This window comes from Polypterus senegalus, chromosome 1 (assembly GCF_016835505.1).
Source record: "Polypterus senegalus isolate Bchr_013 chromosome 1, ASM1683550v1, whole genome shotgun sequence".
In the NCBI taxonomy this organism is placed as follows: Eukaryota; Metazoa; Chordata; class Cladistia; order Polypteriformes; family Polypteridae; genus Polypterus; species Polypterus senegalus.
Genome location: NC_053154.1, coordinates 180,207,252 through 180,223,387, shown reverse-complemented (window position 1 = coordinate 180,223,387; position 16,136 = coordinate 180,207,252). Strand labels below are relative to the sequence as shown.

Here is a 16,136-nt window from a genome sequence, read left to right as displayed (position 1 = left end):
AACCATAATGGGTTTATTGCGCAGAAGATCTCAAAATATGGATGTCTATGTTTTGCATTCAATATACTGTACATAAGATAAGGTAACATGTTTGATTATTATCAGCAATCATGTTAAATCAGTGGCACTAACATAATAGCAGGTAGTAAAGAGCAAAAACAACCTAATATGAATAAATATGTAAATGAAATGGGTAATGCCTTCAGAAAATATTCAGAACTCTTCACTTTTTTATCCATTTTATTATGTTGCAGCCCTATGCTAACATTGTTTAGATTCATTTTTTACCTCATCTAAATAAACTCAGTAGCCCAAAATGACAAAGTGAAAAAAAGATTTAAGGATATTTTGCAAATTTATTAAAAACAAAAAACTGAAATATCACATTGACACAAATATTCAGACCTTTTGCTATGCCACTTGAAATTTGGCTCAGGTGCATCTCATAATACTGATCATCACCAAAATATTTTATACCCTATTTGGAGTCCACCTGTGGTCAACTCATTTGATTGCACATGATTAGGAAAGACACACATCTGTCTATATAAGGTACCACTGTTGATAATGTGTATCACAGCAAAAAACACTCCATGAGGCTGAAGGAATTGCCTAAAGAGCTTAAAGGCAGGATTGTGTTGAGGCACAGATCTGGAGAAGGCTATAAAAATTTCTTCTGCATTTAAGACTCCCAATAGCACAGTGGCCTCCAATTTTTTTCAATGGAATAAATTTTAGGCAACCATGAATCTTCCTATAACTGGCTATCCTGCCAAACTAATCAAATGGGAGGAGAAAGGCCTTTGTAAAACAGGTGACTAAGAACCCTAATGGTCACTGTGACAGAGATCCAGATACACTGTGTGGAGATGGGAGGACACCCACCACTACAACATTCCACCAATCTGGGCTTTAGGACAGAGTGGATAGGTGACACATGAAAGCAACTTGGAATTTGCAAAAATGCACCTGAAGGACTATCACACTATGAGAAAAAAAATTCTTTGGTCTGATTAAATCAAGGTTGAACTGTTTGGCCTTGACTTTAAGTATCATGTCTGGAGGAAACCAGGCACTGCTCATCACCAAGCGCAATACCATTCCAAAGGTGAATCATGGCAGCATCATGTTGTGGGGTTGTTTTTCAGCAGCAGAGACTGAGACTACTCAAGGTTGAGGGAAAGCTTGAATGGAGCACTGTATAGAGATATCCTTAATGAAAACCTGATCCAGAGTGTTCTGGACCTCAGACTAGGCAGGAAGTCTGCCTACAAGACAATGACACAAAGCAAAGATAACACTTGAGTGGCTTAGGATCAGTTCTATGACTATTCAGGAGTAGCTCAACCAGCGCTCAGACATGAACCCAATTAAATATCTCTGGAAAACAGCCTACGGTTTCCATTCAACCTGACAGAACTTAAGAAGATCACCAGAGAAAAATGACAGAAACTCAAGGTGTACGAAGCATGTCACTTCATTCTCAAGAAGGCTGCAGGTTGTAAACGCTTATCAAAAGTGCTTGAACAAAGTAATGACTAAATGGTTTTAATACCTGTGTCAGTGTGCTATTTGAGTTTTCCAATTTTATTAAATTTATAAAAAATTCTAAAATATTGTTTTTGGTTTGTCATTCCAGGGTATTAAATGTTGCTTAATGAGGGAAAATTGATTTTATATGATTTTGGCATAAAGCTGTAATATAACAAAATAAGTAAAAAGTGAAGGCATCCAAATACTCTCTGGAGGCATTATTTTTGTGCAAGACAAATGGAAAAGAAAGTGATGTGTCACTAAGGAACAAATGTCAACATGCCATTATCCATCCATCCATCCATCCTCTTATCCGAGGTCGGGTCGCGGGGGCAGCAGCTTAAGCAGAGGCCCAGACTTCCCTCTTCCTGGCCACTTCTTCCAGCTTTTCCGGGAGAATCCCAAAGGCGTTCCCAGGCCAGCCGGGAGACATAGTCCCTCCAGCGTGTCCTGGGTCTTCCCCGGGGCCTCCTCCCGGTTGGACGTGCCCGGAACACCTCACCAGGGAGGCGTCCAGGAGGCATCCTGATCAGATGCCCGAGCCACCTCATCTGATTCCTCTCGATGCGGAGGAGCAGCGGCTCTACTCTGAGCCCCTCCCGGATGACTGAGCTTCTCACCCTATCTTTAAGGGAAAGCCCAGACACCCTGCGGAGGAAACTCATTTCAGCCGCTTGTATTCGCGATCTCGTTCTTTCGGTCACTACCCATAGCTCATGACCATAGGTGAGGGTTGGAGCGTAAATCGACTGGTAAATTGAGAGCTTTGCCTTACGGCTCAGCTCCTTTTTCACCACGACAGACCAATGCAGAGCCCCATCACTGCGGATGCCGCACCGATCCGCCTGTCGATCTCACGCTCCATTCTTCCCTCACTCGTGAACAAGACCCCGAGATACTTGAACTCCTCCACTTGGGGCAGGATCTCTCCCCCAACCCTGAGAGGGCACTCCACCCTTTTCCGGCTGAGGACCATGGTCTCGGATTTGGAGGTGCTGATTCTCATGCAAACCGATCCAGAGAGAGAGATGAAGATCACGGCCTGATGAAGCAAACAGGACAACATCATCTGCAAAAAGCAGTGACCCAATCCTGAGTCCACCAAACCGGACCCCTTTAACACCCTAGCTGCGCCTAGAAATTCTGTCCATAAAAGTTATGAACAGAATCGGTGACAAAGGGCAGCCCTGGCGGAGTCCAACTCTCACTGGAAACGGGCTGACTTACTGCCGGCAATGCGGACCAAGCTCTGACACCGTTGTACAGAGACCGAACAGCTCTTATCAGGGGTCCGGTACCCCATACTCCGAGCCCCCACAGGATTCCCGAGGGACACGGGCGAATGCCTTTTCCAAGTCCACAAAACACATGTAGACCGGTCGGGCAAACTCCCATGCACCCTCCAGGACTCTGCTAAGGGTGAAGAGCTGGTCCACTGTTCCGCACCAGGACAAAACCACACTGTTCCTCCTGAATCCGAGGTTCGACTATCCGACGGACCCTCCTCTCCAGAACCCCGAATAGACTTTTCCAGGGAGGCTGAGGAGTGTGATCCCTCTATAGTTGGAACACACCCTCCGTCCCCTTTTAAAGAGGGGACCACCACCCCGGTCTGCCAATCCAGAGGCACTGTTCCCAATGTCCATGCGATGCGGCAGAGACGTGTCAACCAAGACAGTCCTACAACATCCAGAGCCTTAAGGAACTCCGGCGATCTCATCCACCCCGGGCCCTGCCACCAAGGAGTTTTTGACCACCTCGGTGACTTCAGTCCCAGAGATGGGAGAGCCCACCTCAGAGTCCCCAGGCTCTGCTTCCTCATTGGAAGGCATGTTAGTGGGATTGAGGAGGTCTTGAAGTACTCCTCCCACCGACCCTAACGCCCGAAGTCGAGGTCAGCAGCGCACCATCCCACCATATACGGTGTTGACACTGCACTGCTTCCCTCCTGAGACGCCGGACGGTGGACCAGAATCTCCTCGAAGCCGTCCAAAGTCATTCTCCATGGCCTCTCCCATGCCCGAAGTTTTGCCTCAGCAACAACGAAGCCGTTCGCTTGGCCTGCGGTACCTATCAGCTGCCTCCAGAGACCCACAGGACAAAAAGTCCTATAGGACTCCTTCTTCAGCTTGACGGCATCCTCACCGCCGGTGTCCACCAACGGGTTCGGGATTGCCGCCACGACAGGCACCCACCACAGCTCGGTCAGCCGCCTCAACAATAGAGGCACGGAACATGGCCCATTCGACTCAATGTCCCCACCTCCCTCGGGACGTGGTTGAAGTTCTGCGGAGGTGGGAGTTGAAGCTACTTCTGACAGGGGACTCTGCCAGCCGCTCCCAGCAGACCCTCACAACACGCTTGGGCCTACCAGGTCTGACCGCATCTTCCCCACCATCGGCCAACTCACCACCAGGTGGTGATCAGTTGACAGCTCCGCCCCTCTCTTCACCCGAAAGTGTCCAAGACATATGGCCGCAAGTCCGACGACGACCACAAAGTCGATCATCGACCTGAGGCCTAGGGTGTCCTGGTGCCAAGTGCACATATGAACACCCTTATGCTTGAACATGGTGTTCGTTATGGACAATCCATGTGAGCACAGAAGTCCAATAACAAAACACCGCCGGGTTCAGATCGGGGCCATTCCTCCCAATCACGCCTTCCAGGTCTCACTGTCATTGCCCACGTGAGCATTGAAGTCTCCCAGCAAAACGAGGGAATCCCCAGAAGGTATGCCCTCTAGCAACCCTCCAGAGACTCCAAAAGGGTGGATACTCCAAACTGCTGTTCGGGCGATACGCACAAACAACAGTCAGGACCCTTCCCCACCCGGCGGAGGGAGGCCACCCTCTCGCCCACCGGGTAAACCCCAATGCACAGGCTCCAAGTCGGGGCAATAAGTATGCCCACACCTGCTCGGCGCCTCACCGGGGCAACTCCAGAGTGGTAGAGAGTCCAGCCCCTCTCAAGGAGATTGGTTCCAGAGTCCAAGCTGTGCCGAGGTGAGTCCGACTATATCTAGCCGAACCTCTCGACCTCGCACTAGCTCAGGCTCCCTCCCCTTCAGAGAGGTGACATTCCACGCCCCAAGAGCCAGTTTCTGTAGCCGAGGATCAGACCGCCAAGGTCCCCGCCTCGGCCACCACCCAACTCACACTGCACCCAACCTCCTTGGCCCCTCCCATAGGTGGTGAGCCCATGGGGAGGAGGACCCACGTTACCTCTTCGGCTGTGCCCGCCGAGCCCCATGGGTGCAGGCCCGCCACCAGGCGCCGCCATCGAGCCCCACCTCCAGGCCTGGCTCCAGAGGGGACCCGCGATCCGGCAAGGGAAAACGCGTCCAAGTTTTATTCTTCATTGGAGGTTTGTTGAACCGCTCTTTGTCTCATCCCTCACCTAGGACCAGTTTGCCTTGGTGGTTCTACCAGGGGCATAAAGCCCCGGACAACATAGCTCCTAGGATCGTTGGGACACGCAAACCCCTCCACCACGATAAGGTGACAGTTCAAGGATGCCATTATGTTGGTAGAAATACATATACCATACCATACCATATTTATTTGTTGAGCGCTTAAAAACACAGCATTACAACTGACCGAAGCGCTGTACAGTTACAACAAGCAGGACTAAAAGCAAAATATTAAAAACAAACATTAAGAGAGAATTAAAACAGAGATACTAAAAACAGGTCAGGGGACCAAATAAAATAGAGAAAATAGCAAAAGGCAAGTGGAAAATGAAACAGGTTAAGAATTGAAAGCCAATGTGAAGAAGTGCGTTTTTAGGCGAGATTTGAATGTGGCGACTGAAGCGGTTTATCTAACTACTAAGGGCAGGGAATTCCAGAGCCTGGGTGCACAGACGGAGAAAGCCCTTTCACCACGAGCTTTAAAACGTGCCTTGGGAACGGTTAGGAGCAGCTGATCTGCGGATCTAAGAACACGAGGGGGATTGTGACAATGGAGCAAGACACTCAAATAGTCGGGGGCTAGACCGTTTAATGCCTTATAGGTGAGGAGGAGAATCTTAAAATCGATTCTGAATCTAACCGGCAGCCAGTGTAGGGTTTTTAAAATCAGTGAAATGTGTTGGATTCTGCTACTTCCAGTTAGAAGCCTTGCAGCCGCATTTTGAGCCAGTTGGAGTCTAGAAAGAGTGGCTTTACTGATACCAAAAAGGCAGGAATTAGAGTAGTCAAGCCGGGACGTAATGAATGCATGGATTACTGATTCCAGGAGGTGGTTAGACAGAATAGGCTTGAGTTTGGCGATTCGCCTTAGATGGAAAAAGCAGGATTTTACTGTGCTGTTGACTTGAGCATCCATTTTCAGGAACGTATCCATTTTGATTCCAAGATTGGAGACAGACGAAGTTACTGGGGTGGAGCCTGTTTGCAGTCGGGACTAAAAACAATGACCTCGGTTTTTGAATCGTTCAGGTGAAGGAAGTTTACAGCCAGCCAGTCCTTAATGTCATCTAGGCAGTCGAGGAGAGGTTTGGTGGAGTCAGTTGGCTTGAGGGAGAAATACATTTGGCAGTCATCAGCATATAGGTGATATGAAATTGCATGTTTTCTAAAAATTGCACCTAAAGGCAGGATGTAGATTGAAAAAAGTAGTGGCCCTAAAATGGAATCCTGGGGGACCCCACATGGGGAGTGGGACTGATTCAGATGAAAAATCGTCTAGCATGACTCTAAGAGTCCTGTTGCAGAAATATGACCTGAACCAGTCGAGGGCTAAGTCAGATACACCAACCCAGGATTCGAGTCGGGAGATCATGATGTCGTGGTCGATGGTGTCGAAAGCAGCAGATAAGTCGAGAAGAACCACAACCACGTGGAGTCCTGAGTCCAATGCCAAAAGGACGTCATTTAGGACACGTAAATGCGCGGTTTCTGTGCTGTGTTGGGGCCTAAAGCCTGACTGAAAAAGATCCATTACCTGATGGTCCTGTAGGTGATGAGTTAATTGCTCATAGACTACTTTTTTCTAGTATTTTTGACAAGAAAGGTAGTTTGGAGATTGGACGAAGATTGGAAAGAACGGCAGGGTCAAGATCAGGTTTTTTCACAATTGGATGTACAACTGCGTGTTTGAAAGCACGAGGAACTATGGCCGAGGATAGACTACTAGTTATGATCTTTAGGACATCATATCGAATCACAGGAAACACATCTTTCAGCAGTCTGGACGGCACCACATCGTCTGGAGAGCCCGAAGGCTTCATTGAGGCGACGATTTTTTCCAGATGAGAGAGCGAAATGGGTTCAAAGCTGGTGAGGGAACCATGCGCAGGAGCAGCTAAATCAACAGAGCCAGAAGAAGAAATGGAGATCTGGGATCTAATGTTCGTGACCTTATCCAGAAAAAACGTGAGGATCTGATTACAAAGAGCAGTGGAGGCAGAAGAGAAAACAGTTACGGCTGGAGAGAGGACAGTATTTAGTGTTTTGTATGAGACACGTTGATTGCCAGAGTTTTTTGAGATGATGTCAGCGAATAAACGGTTCCTTGCACCTCTGGCTGCTCTCTGGTATTGGGACCATGCGTCTCTCATGCAGTCGAAGGTAACAGTGAGACCATCTTTCCTCCATTTACGTTCTAGCCGCCTACAGTTTTGCCTGATGGAGCGAGTTTGTTCGTTTAGCCATGGGTCATGCTTGACTTTGGATTGTCTCCGTTTGAGTGGGGCTACGACATCCATCACAGAACAGCAGGAAGTGTGGAAAGTTTGCAATAAAACATCAGCATCCGTGGATTCACATGATGTGGAGATTGGTGAAAAGCAGCTGCAAAATCTTCAGCAGCAGAGGGGGGAATGACACGGGAGGGACGGGTGGTGGTGGATTTACCATGCTCAACAGAGACCAAATCCAGATTAAACAGAACAGGCGAGTGATCAGAAAAGCTGGGAGGCAGAATATCCAAGTCACTGATTCTGAGACCGCGAGAAAGAACCAGGTCCAGTGTGTGAACCTGTCCATGTGTTGGACTGTAACTGTTTTATTTTTAAAATATATATCATAAATGTTTAACTAAAAATGCACTGTGATAATTTGTGCTGCAACCTGCCATATATCACAGTCTATAAAAAGTTTGCTCATTATGCCCCAGCCCGCCTGGGATTTTCTCCTGATATTCCTATTTTACTCCTTGATCTCAATGATATTAGGTTAACTAGAAATTTTACACTGGTTAGTTATGAGTGGCTATGTGCCTAAGTATGTCCCATGATGGATTAGTGACCCAGCTAGAACTAGTTCATGTCTGCTGTGGTTAAAGGCCCTAATGGCCCTAAATTTGATTACACAAGTTAAAAAATGAATGAATGAATGAATGATAGACTTGTAGTTCAAGGAGTGCTATAGAACTGCATGGCACACAAAGAATATACAATTTAGCAGTACATCACAGACATGTTTCCACCTGGAGCAGAAGTTGAACGCTTAGCAGGCAACCCATTGACTTAAGATGAATAGAAAAGCATTAAGTAAAATGTAATTGGTATATTAAATGCCCATTTCAAGCAGCATTCAGTCTAGATAAACTAATGTGTGGATAAATGAAGCAGCACAGGAAAAGTTTTCTATGATTCATACAATTGATTGACATGCCAGGTATTAGTTTATATAATTGATTACACTGGCACACTCAATAGTGACATTTGAGAAGACAGGGCATCATAACACATCCCAGCAAAAAAAATAGGCAAAGATACAGCATCATGACAGCAGAAGCAAAAACCTAGAAGAATATAGATGTTCATAGTTGTAAATAAACACAAAGAGATTAGCTCTAGTTATGACATTCTAGCAATAGACACAACCAATATATCACAGAATTTTTCATAAGCCAGAATGAAATGCCTGCCATGTAAAGCTAGATATATTCTACCCATTTTTCAAACAAAATGTAACTGGAAAAAATACAGTGATAGAGGGGGCATAGCATTTGTAATGTATGAAATAGGTGTAGAATGGGTGTCAGTTTACAGCTTGGCATGTGCTTAAGAAGATATCAATGACATTACTAAACAGCAACATACAATACATTCGTAAGAATTATTTGTAAATGCATCATAATAATTATTGGGTCACTATACACAGATAAAAAACAATTGAACTAGTTATGCAAGTTTGTTAAAGAACAGGTAGTATCTTTAGACCATGACTGTTATGTACAGAAGTCTGTTTCAAATCAAATACAGGTGACCCATTGTCTTCTAATGAGAAAAAAAAGCTTAGGTGTCTTCTTTCTTGTCCGTGAGTAGGTTGTTTGAGACAGAAGGCAAAGAGTCACAGAATGAGGTCAAATATTGGTTTACTCTAAAGTTCTAGTACATCCTTCCAATATTTTTCATAACAGTATTTTCTTCAACAGTAGCAACTTATAAGTTTAATAGTAGTACCAAAGTTTATTGTCTTCACATAGTCACTTGCACATCTTATGACCAGGTCGGACTGCTTCTCCATTTACTGTATTTACATTCTTCATCCTAATTAACTACATAATAAATTATTCACAATGAAAAATGTACTTAAATATTGAATGTTGTGTTGGTGTAATATTTGGTTGCTCAATTATTTCATTTTTTTGGTGTTTTTGTGCTAACATTAATAACTGTTAATTAGAGCAAAAATAAAAACGTACATTCAACACAAAGCTCTGCATTCAGTACATGGAGCTTTGTAACTGCAACCTCATTTTAAGACAGTGTATCAGGTATCACTAGTTGCTGAGTAATGTGGTGTGTAAAAGACACCACCAATTGCTTCTCAAACTGGAGGAATGTTTCTTCAGCTCAGCAAGATATCGAGGTGTTACTGTGGAAGAGTCTAGTCAGTACATTAGATCCGAGTCTGGGCCAGAAAACATCATATTCAAAAAAATGTCAAAATTACCACCCAAACTCACACTGACCTTATAAATTAATACTATTTTCGGATAATTTACGTAGATTGTGGAATGCAGCAATGGCAAAAATATATTTTTTTCTATAGTATTTTTTTTGCTTTTATTAATATCCTGATCATCTCTTGGTTTCATATGTAATACATACAGTGGTGTGAAAAACTATTTGCCCCCTTCCTGATTTCTTATTCTTTTGCATGTTTGTCACACAAAATGTTTCTGATCATCAAACACATTTAACCATTAGTCAAATATAACACAAGTAAACACAAAATGCAATTTTTAAATAATGGTTTTTATTATTTAGGGAGAAAAAAAAATCCAAACCTACATGGCCCTGTGTGAAAAGGTAATTGCCCCCGAACCTAATAACTGGTTGGACCACCCATAGCAGCAATAACTGCAATCAAGCGCCATGATAACTTGCAATGAGTCTTTTACAGCGCTCTGGAGGAATTTTGGCCCACTCATCTTTGCAGAATTGTTGTAATTCAGCTTTATTTGAGGATTTTCTAGCATGAACCGCCTTTTTAAGGTCATGCCATAGCATCTCAATTGGATTCAGGTCAGGACTTTGACTAGGCCACTCCAAAGTCTTCATTTTGTTTTTCTTCAGCCATTCAGAGGTGGATTTGCTGTTGTGTTTTGAGTCATTGTCCTGTAGCAGCACCCAAGATCGCTTCAGCTTGAGTTGACGAACAGATGGCCGGACATTCTCCTTCAGGATTTTTTGGTAGACAGTAGAATTCATGGTTCCATCTATCACAGCAACCCTTCCAGGTCCTGAAGCAGCAAAACAACCCCAGACCATCACACTACCACCACCATATTTTACTGTTGGTATGATGTTCTTTTTCTGAAATGCTGTATTCCTTTTACGCCAGATGTAACGGACATTTGCCTTCCAAAAAGTTTAACTTTTGTCTCATCAGTCCACAAGGTATTTTCCCAAAAGTCTTGGCAATCATTGAGATGTTTCTTAGCAAAATTGAGACGGGCCCTAATGTTCTTTTTGCTTAACAGTGGTTTGCGTCTTAGAAATCTGCCATGCAGGCCGTTTTTGCCCAGTTCCTTTCTTATGGTGGAGTCGTGAACACTGACCTTAATTGAGGCAAGTGAGGCCTGCAGTTCTTTAGACGTTGTCCTGGGGTCTTTTGTGACCTCTCAGATGAGTCGCCTTTGCTCTTGGGGTAATTTTGGTCGGCCGGCCACTCCTGGGAAGGTTCACCACTGTTCCATGTTTTTGCCATTTGTGGATAATGGCTCTCACTGTGGTTCGCTGGAGTCCCAAAGCTTTAGAAATGGCTTTATAACCTTTACCAGACTGATAGATCTCAATTACTTCTGTTCTCATTTGTTCCTGAATTTCTTTGGATCTTGGCATGATGTCTAGCTTTTGAGGTGCTTTTGATCTACTTCTCTGTGTCAGGCAGCTCCTATTTAAGTGATTTCTTGATTGAAACAGGTGTGGCAGTAATCAGGCCTGGGGGTAAGACTACGGAAATTGAACTCAGGTGTGATACACCACAGTTAGGTTATTTTCTAACAAGGGGGCAATTACTTTTTCACACAGGGCCATGTAAGTTTGGATTTTTTTTCACCCTAATAATAAAAACCATCATTTAAGAACTGCATTTTGTGTTTACTTGTGTTATGTTTGACTAATGGTTAAATGTGTTTGATGATCAGAAACATTTTGTGTGACAAACATGCAAAAGAATATGAAATCAGGAAAGGGGCAAATAGTTTTTCACACCACTGTAGTTGTTTCAAATTACTGCAATTAATGAAGTTACTTGTTGTTGATTGTCATGTATGAAACATCATTCATATAAAACCTACCATTAAAACATTTGAATTACAATGTACAGTAAGCATTTCATGAGCAAAGGTTTCTACAAAATAGTGTCAAATTTAATGTGGACTTACTTTTAGCTGAAAACTATGCAATAATGCAAAGTGTCTTTAATACCACATTTACAATTATTTACATGAGGTAACATTGCATTCAAAAGTGGTTAACCAGTTTTCATCGAACACTAAAGACAACTCTGTTCTTTTCTAAGAAAAAAGAGGAAATAATTATTATAGCATAGTGCTTGCTGGTATTTCAAAAACTGGCAGTAAATTTCAACACAGGCAGTGGTACACATTAATCCCATTACTGTTTAGCTACAGTTAAGCTTTTAGCCTTGGCGAAGTGCTCATTTATGCATTCAAGTGTTCATGATCACATTAAAATTCACAGGCTTCTGAACAATTTAAGACCAGTCATGTGGGATCAGCTTAACCCAAATACTGTTTTCTATTGTGTATTGTTAATATCATATGCAACACTACATTTAACATGTTTGGTGTAACTTAAGTACAGGATTCCCAACATAAAATCAAACAATGCAAGTTATTTATTATTATAAGAAAAAGAAAAGGATGAGTAAGAGTAGAAGGAGGGAGAGAAAGAGGATAATTAGGAATGAAAACATAGGTTTCCCCAATATTATGTGTTCCCCATTATTAACAATAATCATATAAAAACAACCCTGGAGCTTTTGGTTAAGAAATTTTAGTCACTGAGTAAAAACACAACTTGGTGATCTACTTAGATCAAGCATAAACAGAGTTATGAGAATCACACCAAATCACATTTTGAGTGCCAGTTTCATTTAGGTATGATTACTTATGAAGATAAAAACACTTATGCAATCTGAATTTGTTCTGTATGTAAAAGACAAGGCTCTCTAAGATGTATTCTGATTTTCTGAAACAGCTTATTCCAGCACAAAGTTGCAGGATCATTTTTCCAAACTCTTCTTGCCAGCACCAGGTACAAAGCGAGGGCCAGCCCAGAACAGTCTGTAAGTCCATTACTTGGCACATTTACCCATACTGAGACAATTAAAAGTAATCAAAAGTAAACAACAAACAGAAAGAATGAAATGTCCAATTTACACATGAAAGATCAGAATTGGAATTGAGGCTCCTGGAGATGCAGGGTGCCAATGCTAACCCCAGCTACAAGCAGCTGTCCTGAATTAAATATTAACTAATTATAAGCTAATTTAAAATGTTACAGGAAATAATAAAAAAAAAGTTTATCTTGCATTGCCAGAAATTAGCTAAATGCTTCCATCAAAATACTATAGTTTGGACTATTTATTTGTTTTCTAACTTTTTAGTGTTACTCTGTTTGTAGAAATCTTAAGAGTCTACGGGAACAGAACAAACATCTATCCTTTCTGTTTCCATCATTCAATGGATTGTTTATGTAAGGTTCCAGGAATAGGGGACGATTGAAGGAAAAATAAATAAAATCTTTGCTTTTAAAGTTTCCATTTGCACCAAGACTGTACAATCATTTTAAAAAAACGTATACTTAAAAAAAAACAATTCATGTTAATTGTGTTGTTTCAAGCAGGCTGTGAAATTTATGGTAATGACTTCTGTTAAAGGCACTGTTTAAAGATTTATACTAACTGCAGAACATATGCAAGCAAACAAAGGTAGCAAAAAGTTAAAAAAAAAAAACTCACAATCACGGCTAAATTTTATTTTTACTTTAAAATGCAGTATTTTAAAATTATTATTTATTTGAGGTTTCCCAAACTTGTTTTTTTTCATTTACATATATAAGAGCACAGTTCACAGCAGAGGTTATGTATACAGCAATGTGCAAAAGTACTTAGGCCACCCGAAAACATGAAGTTATTTGGGCAGTGTGTATGTGCTCATCAAAGCAAAATTAACAAAAAAAATAATACAATAAAAAAATAACAAGAACATTGTAGGTTTGGGCTTGACATGTTGATTAATGAAAGATTTTGCTAATACAAATCCTTTGCCAAAGGTATTACATGTTCAATCGAAATCTTTTCATATTCCTCAATAATCATTATTTCATTGATTCTGACCAGAACCTCTATACCATTGGCGAAAATACACTGCCAGACTACGAAACAACTGTACTTTGTGGAAGACCACAGGCAGGTAACAATGCACTTCTTGGCAGCTCTTTTTATGACATAGAATCATCTTTGTGAATCATACATTTCTAATTTAGACCCATCGCTACTCTCTGTGACTGGTTGTTCCTCCTTGCTTCATGGTCTTTTGAACATTGCAATCTCTTCTCTTTGTTACCTTTCTGAAAGAATGGGTTCTTAGCTGCAACACGCCCTACAAGGCCATTTCTTTCAAGATTTGTGTGCAAGGTCGAAGAGATACTTTGATGCCAAATGACTCTGACAGATACTGAGGAAACACTTCATCCTGATCTACTTATTTCCCATAAGGAAATTATCTTTAAGTATTGCCTATCAGATGCAGGTATGTTTCAGTACTTTCAGGCTTCAGTGTATCCTGTTTCTTCAAATTTCTTTAAAACAACTTAAATACCGCATATTGAAAAACCCAGTTTGGTGTGATACTGCTTTCTGACTACAGCCTTGTGGATACTGTGGCAGGTGGCTAGGGACGGTTCCCAAGCCTTGATGCCTGTAAGGAGTGAGAAAGGTACTATGCCTCCTCCGGACCACGAGAGGGCAGCCGTCCCGGTTGGTATGTGGACCACGGGAACAGAGCATGGAAGCTGAACCCTATAGGGGCCCGTGGTCACCACCAGGGGGCACCCAGATGCCTGTGAAGCCCTGAATGTCAGCACTTCTGCCACACCTGGAGGTGCTGGGGGAAGGAAAACCAGGGAGACCCGGAGTGCTTGTGTGGCACTTCCGCTACTTCAGGAAGCTCCGCAGGAAGCTCATCAGGATGCACCTGGAGCACGTCTGGGTGGACTTAAAAGGGGCCGCCTCCCTCCATTTGTCAGCTGGAGTCGGGTGGAAGAGGACGAAACTGAGGAGAAGAGTGGAGGCGGTGAAGAAAGGCAAGAAAGAAAGAGGCCCGGACTGAGGATGTGTGGTGCAGTGGCACTGGGTTGTGCGTGGTACACTGTATATATTGTAAATATGTCAAATAAATATGTGCGTGTGTGTGTGTTTGAACTATCTGTGTCTGCCTGTCTGTGTCAAGGCTGGTCTCCACAATACAAACTTATCATTTTACGCTTGTCAAAGTGTGTTAATATAGCCATCTCCCTGAGGTACTCCAATATTTGTTGCTACCATTCGAAACCACATTGGATTTAACTAATCACTACTTCATTTGTTCAAATCAGATATGCTGTTGCTGAAACAAACATACAGAATAGACTGTAATACCTCCAGGGCAGTTTTAGGAATCTACCCTGTGTTGACAGCTGTCACAAAAGATATCAATATATTTTGGAAAAGAAAAAAGAAATTTGGTACTTTTAACTGAATCACTTTTAAATATGTGTATGCTGTTGTTACCCTTTTGACAAAGAAAATAAACAATGCCTAGATAACGAGATTTACATTTTTCTTGGGTGGCCTTTTGCACAGTACATAAAAAGTAAACATACAATAACGTATTTATTGCCATATGTGAGCCGTTCGCTAAACAGGATATAATTTGTATCACCTAAAACCTAAACAAAAATATATCCTATTAACGAAGGCAGTCGACAGTTGCGGTTGCATAATACAAAATACATACAGGATATCTTTACTGTATTTAATACTTTTGAGCATTACTGTTTTTCCCATGGGTTATGACTTAAATATGATAGCTACTTCGCAACAGCCAGAAAACCAACAAAACCGAAATTTACAAACAGTCGCGCAACCGTGTCTCGACTTTAACCCGATGAAGGGCAACAGTCACAAATTCCGAAGCCAGCAAAAACGGAGTCGAAGTAAATGCACTCTTTAGTATGTGCTTCTTCTTCATAATGCTCAGAAATACAGTTTCATCAAAACACAACTACGTCAAGTAATGTTAACCTTCCACTAGTGATATGACATTGTCAGAAAAGTATTTAATTGTTATATTTTTCTACGACAAAACATTGCCAGGCGCACAAAGCAACAACTTATTAACCTTTGAGTGCAATAATCCTTAAATACATAGGCCAGTCTGTCGGCGTTTTACCTATTTAACAAAAAAGCGTGCACCAAGTAATTTTAGATTATAATTGCAAAGAAGTGTCCGAGAAAAGCTGCCTTATTACGCCCAGGCTGCGCGGCGGATCTCTCTCCTGGTAACATGCTTGCTGAGTCAAGAGGACGGCTGCGCGCGGCAGGTGTTTATGTCCTGACAGGTGTTGCAAAGACTGTCAAGTGCCTCTCGAGAGCTAGGTCAGGATACTTCAACGTAAAATCACCAGAAAACAGAAACAACTTACGGTTTTTGTCGACTTAATGTCTTCGGCAGCCGGTTACAGTCCTTAGTGAAGTGAATTGCGCTGGTATGAACTTTGCATTCGCCTGAGCGCTGCTCACTCTCTCTTGTTCCTTTGTGACGCACAGCCTTTGTCACCTGAACCGCCTGCCTTCCCGTGCACGTAGCGCAGGTCTGTGCAGTTTGTAAACTGTGAAGTGCGCGAGCACTGAATCGATATTTACAGCGCATATACAAAAACAGGACGTATAAGATATAAAAGTAAACCTGAAAAAAGAAAAACAGCTGCTCCTAAACCGCAGGCAAAGTAAAAGGACTGAACGTCCAATCTGAATTCAGGGTCGCCACGAGAACTAACTATTAATTATATATCAAGACTAATTTATGGTCTTTTTCCAGTATCTTTATTAATATTACTGTAATACTACATAATTA

At 42.5% G+C, this 16,136-nt stretch overlaps 1 protein-coding gene across 2 annotated transcripts in view; it reads right to left on the bottom strand.

Moving 5' to 3' along the window:
- The window catches only part of eps8l2 (EPS8 like 2), a 233,075-nt gene extending 217,224 nt beyond the window's left edge, over positions 1-15,851 (bottom strand). For both annotated transcript variants that reach the window (XM_039763877.1, XM_039763886.1), the window contains exon 1: positions 15,706-15,851. The gene's annotated coding sequence lies outside the window, so the exon portion shown is untranslated. The remainder of the gene's footprint in view (positions 1-15,705) is intronic.
- Between the last annotated feature and the right edge of the window lie 285 nt (positions 15,852-16,136).